Source organism: Oncorhynchus kisutch, linkage group LG19 (assembly GCF_002021735.2).
Source record: "Oncorhynchus kisutch isolate 150728-3 linkage group LG19, Okis_V2, whole genome shotgun sequence".
NCBI lineage: Eukaryota > Metazoa > Chordata > Actinopteri > Salmoniformes > Salmonidae > Oncorhynchus > Oncorhynchus kisutch.
In genome coordinates this window covers 22,229,227-22,235,226 of record NC_034192.2, presented here as the reverse complement: position 1 = coordinate 22,235,226, position 6,000 = coordinate 22,229,227, and positions in this window count along the sequence as shown.

Genomic DNA, 6,000 nt, shown 5'->3' with positions numbered 1-6,000 from the left:
AGTAGAACACACACATATGAGCGTTCTAACAACCCCTTATTCTGTTGCATAAAACAACCATTTGATGCAATAAAAGTATTATAACATAACCTTCTAATTTCCACCATAAGTCTGATATTTGCTAGTTTAATATGCACTTCTTCTTTAGGTGATCAATAGTTCAGAGTTCATACCATTTCACATGTGGAGCAAGCGCTCACATTTCCTAGTCTGTAGAGTTGAAATTAGCCATCTTCAACGTGGAGGACAAGTCCACTCGTTATTTGGAACTTAGGTGACTTTGGGTCACGGGGGCTCTTATAGAAATGTAGAAAAGGGGTTGGTTCATCATTTCCAACCAATGTCTACTCACTTGGGCATGGCTACTGACTTAGTTAAACATTACAGGAAGACAATTTTCAAATTTGAAAGGTTAACATCACATTACATAATTTCGCAAATAGCTTTATCTTTACTCATTAATTTTATACAATAATTAGATGCAAGCCTCATAACTGAGGAACCTATATAAACAGAGTTGGCGTAATGTGGCTGTATTGTCTTTCATGAGGTCACAAACAACGTGGTTGTAAAGTCGTAAAACTGCTTCCTAACAGGCAGGAGGAGGGGGGCGGGTTGTTCACATCTCTGCTAGCCAATTCACTGAAAGGGCTAGCGTCATGACAGTGCTTTAAAATCCAGTTTCAACAGTTCAGAGCTGCCCTTCATAATGTCATTAAAACCCACATGCACTATGATAGAATCGATTACCATGTCCTGACATAGAACATTCTGGAGCAGCTTATTAATGTAATTTACTCCAGCTCCGGGATAGGACACTGTTTTTGCACCAGAAACAGTGACACTTCTTACAATGGAGCTGCCAAAAATCTTCCACGCTTCATAGGATTCGGACGGGTGAGAGGCAGGGTAACTTGAGCCCGTAGCTCCTGGCGCCTGGTGCAGGCCTCCTACAGATGACGGAGCTCCACTCGATACAGAATTGGGGCGGAAGGTTGCCGACGTCGATGGAGTAGGCAGAGCGGCGGGGATGGAGTAGGCACAGTGGCCGTAGACACAGGTACCTGCAGCGACGAATGTGCAGAAAGATAAGGCTCCAGGGCAGAGAATATATTCTTTGTTTGTATCCGCTCCGGGCCTCTCGTTGGGAGTGTAGCCTGCTTTGCAGGAGGCTGCTGTCTTCCACTTCCACGGCTCGTGACATGCAACCATCGCTGATAGGCATGCTTCTCTTGCTGTGCTTCTTCGACTCTGCTATCAGATGGGGTAGGAGAAGCAGGAGGTGGCTCCACTGGCAAACGAACTCTGGGCAACACCGGCCAGTCGGATAACGACAAACAACAAGGCGAGAGATGCATCGAACAAGCGTGAACGCCGTCCAGCCACCTGCATAGAATAGGTCAACATTCCACTCTGCGTTTTCCCCAGTTTCTTTCGTAGGCTGGCGACCTGCTTGATCAAGGAATCCACTTCAATCCTATAATCCTCGGCAAGCAAACAATTGCCGAGTGATCCAGTTTGTCCCGAAACCAAGCATAATAGAAACAGCTCCTACAGTGCTGGAACTGTTCATTTACTTCTCCAGACAAAAAGGGCTCCATGCAAAACTAATCTGGGGCTAACTTCGTTGATGGCTAGCAGCTTAGTGGCTCTGTCAAGCGGGCTTCCACCGGTCTGCTAAGTAGGATTCCAGGACAAGAAAGAGCGGTCTTAGCTGTTATAAGCTAACCGCATTGTGGAATTGATGCAAAAACAAGTTCAGTATTTATATCTAACAAAGATATTTTTGTCACTTTGGAGAAAGGAAGGTAATCGTTTTTCAAAGCACCTCATGATATTTGGAGATTAAAATAATAAATACCAGCATCTGTTAGAAACAGATTTAGCTAAATTCCAACTAACAATTTCTGAATCTGTACCATATGGAGCAGGTAAAACAAACGCATTTAATTAATCAAACCAATCATTTGTAGAGACATTTAGAGACATGGATAGGTATTTCTGTGTAGCCCCAGTGAAGTTATTGCTTACAATGTTGTCTCGTCACCCTCAGTGCTCAAGGAGAGCGATATCACGAAAGGGATGACATCTATGATGGAGAACTCGCACACTAACTGCCGGAGAGAGCATAGCACACTCCAAAGAAAAGAAGTGCTAACAACCAGAAGTGCATTAGATCAGTATTTATGTCTAACTCTGTTTTTATCTATCAATTTGATCAATTCTTAAAGGGGCAATCTGCAGTTTTTACATTGATTTGTGGACTTTTAAATTGATTATATATACTGTATGCTGAATTCATTGATTCCCATTGATTCTTGAAGACCAACTGTCAAGCCCCATCCAAACCCCAAATATAAGCTTGTTTTACACTTTACTCATTCAGCAGACACTCTTCTCCTGAGCCACTTACAGGAGCAATTATGGCTAAGTGCCTTGCAAAGGGTCACAACAGATGTTTCACCTAGTCAGCTCAGGGATTTGAACCAGCAACCTTACAGTTACTGTCCCAATACTCTTAACGAATAGATTACCTAATGCCCTAAACACTGCTATTGTAAACAAATGCTGTACAGCCTCATAACATGGTCAAAACTATAATGTGGCTCTTATAGATGTTCATTCCTTGCATCCATAGCTCTGTCTATGAATTTGAGAGTGATTACATTTCTCAAGCCCCATCCTTCAGCTGTTTACATAAAACAGAGACAGGGTTACCTTTTGTTGCTGTTTTAACTGCAGATTGACCTGCAGCCTTTCCAGATACAGTGCCTACAGAAAGTATTCACACCCCTTGACTCTGGATTAAATTGAGATTTTGTGCCAATGATCTGCACACCATAACACATAATGTCTAAGTGGATTTTTTTGTCATGTCTTGAGTCAATAAGTACTCAACACCTTTGTTATGTCAAACGTAAATACGTTCAGGGGTTTAAAAAAATGCAGACAATGAATAACTGTCCTCGCATGGTGAAGTTATTAATTACGCATTGGATGGTGTATCAATACAGCCAGTCACTACAAATATACAGGAGTCCTTCCTAACTAAGTTGCTGGAGAGGAAGGAAACCGCTCAGAGATTGAGGCCAATGGTGACTTTAAAACAGTTACAGAGTTTAATGGCTTTGATGGGAGAAAACTGAGGATGGATCAACAACATTGTAGTTACGCCACAATACTAACCAAAATGACAGTGAAAGAAGGTCTGTACAGAATAAAAATTGTCCAAAACATGCATCCTGTTTGCAATAAGGCACTAAAGTAATTCTGCAAAAAATGTGGCAAAGAAATTCACTTTTTGTCCTGAATATAAAGCCTAATGTTTGGGGCAAATCTAACACAACAACACTGAGTACAACTCTTCATATCTTCAAGCATGGTGGTGGCTGCATCATGTTATGGATATACTTGTCATCAGCAAGGACTAGGGAGTTTTTTTAGGATAAAATCAATGGAATCGAGCTAAGCACATGCAAAATCCTAGAGGAAATTGTGGTTGTCTATTGTCCAACAGACACTGGGAGACAAATTCACCATTCAGCAGGACAATACCTTAAAACTCAAGGCCAAATATATAGAGGAGTTGCTTACCAGGACAACATTGAATGTTCCTGAGTGGCCTAGTTACAGTTTTGACTTAAATCGTCTTGAAAATCTGTCTCAAGACATGAATGTCTGTCTAACAATCAGGGCCCGTTCCAATTAGCTCGAGTAAGGCGTCTCTTAGGGCCCCCAGGCGCTAGGGGGCCCCCAACCCCCCAAAAAGTATCCTTAAATTACTTAATTTTTTACTCAGTCTGGCTCTCAATTTACTAAACAAGGTGCAATTTAGAAATTTGGCTCTCCATCAACAGTTTTTATCTTATTATGTTAGTCACTGACAGTCATTCAATTAGCCATGTCAGCTAACAATTTTTAGATTGTTTCGTTTAGCCAGCTATCTAAACTTGTAGTAATCATGGCCGAATACCGACCGGGCCCAGGTACCATGATCTCTAGTGGGTCCACATTGATTAAGTTCTCACTCAGATATCATATTAAAATGACATGTCATTAAATAAATGTGTAGAATTAAAGGGAATTAGCTTAGAAACTGCAAAAATGTCTCTCCAAACCATGACACATTGGGTAGATTTGTGGGAAATTAGCTGTAAATTTGCACAATTTCAAAACTTAAATGTTTGTTTGCACAGTCAAGAGGGGGGGCACTGAAATGTTTTGCGCAACATGTTAAGTGTTGGTCCCATGTTTCATGAGCTTATATAAAAGATCCCAGAACTGTTCCAAACGCACAAAAGCATATTAATCGGGAAAAAATAGCAACATTTGTTTACATCCCTGTGAGCATTTCTCCTTTGCCAAGATAATCCATTCACCTGACAGGTGTGGCATATCACGAAGCTGATAAAACAGCATGATCATTACACAGGTGCAAATTGGGCTGGGGACAAAAAAAGGCCGCTCTAAAATGTGCAGTTTTGTCACACAACACAATGCCACAGATGTCTCAAGTTTTGAGGGAGCATGCAGTTGGCATGCTGATTGCAGGAATGTTCACCAGAGGTGTTGCCAGATAATTGAATGTTCATTTCTCTACCATAAGCCACCTCCAATGTCATTTTAGAAAATTTGGCAGTATGTCCAAACGGCCTCACAACCGCAGACCACATGTAACCATGTCAGCCCACGACCTCCACATTCAGCTACTTCACTTGCGGGATCGTCTGAGGCCAGACACCTGGGCAGTTGATGAAACTGAGGAGTAGTTCTGTCTGTAATAAAGCCCTTTTGTGGGGAAATACTCATTCAGCTCCCCAGTGGGTAGGCCTGGCTGTCACGTTCTGACCTTAGTTCCTTTGTTTTTGTCTTTGTTTTAGTATGGTCAGGGAGTGAGTTGGGGTGGGCAGTCTTATGTTCTTTTATCTATGATTTAGGATTTCTGTGTTTGGCCTGGTATGGTTCTCAATCAGAGGCAGCTGTCAATCGTTGTCCCTGATTGAGAACCAAACTTAGGTAGCCTGTTTTCACCCTTGAGTTATGGGTGATTATTTTCTGTTCTGTGTTTTGTGTATTCACCGTACAGGACTGTTTCGTTTCGCTCGTTGTCGCTTTATTGTTTTGTTTCAGTGTTCGATTGTTCTATTAAATCAATATGGACACTTACCACACTTGTGCATTGGTCCTCCTCTTCTTCCACCACCAACAACGGCCGTAACACTGGCTCCCAAATGGTTATCTGAACTGTAACTCAAATTATTGAAATGGTTGCATGTTGCATTTATATTTTTGTTCAGTATATTCTATATGACCAAAAGTATGTGGACACATGCTCATCGAACATCTCATTCCACAATCATGGGCATTAATATGGAGAAGGCTTTCCACTATATGCTTTAAAATTGCTGCAGAGAGGTGTCACAGTTCAGCCACAATAGCAGTAGTGAGGTGGTGCACTGATGTTGGGCAATTAGGCCTAGCTCGCAGTCGGTGTTCCAATTCATCCCAAAGGTGTTTGATGGGGTTGAGGTCAGGGCTCTGTGCAGGCCAGTCAAGTTCTTCCACACCAATTTCGACAAACCATTTCTGTATGAACCTCGCTTTGTGCATGGGGGCATTTTCATGCTGAAACAGGAAAAGGCCTTCTCCAAACTGTTGCCTCAAAGTTGGAGGAAAGAAACGTCTAGAATGTTATTGTATGTTGTCGTGTTAAGTGTGATTCATCACTACAGAGAACACATTTCCACTGCTCCAGAGGCTGAGCCACTCCAGCTGACTCTTTGCATTGCGCATGGTGAGCTTAGGCTTGTGTGCGGCTACTTGGCCATGGAAACCCTTTACATGAAGCTCCCGACGAACAGTTCTTGAGCTGACGTTGCTTCCAGAGACAGTTTGGAACATGGTAGTAAGTGTTGCAACCGAGGACGTTCTGTGAGCTTGTGTGGCCTACCACTTCATGGCTTAGCCGTTGTTGCTTCTATACGTTTCCACTTCATAATA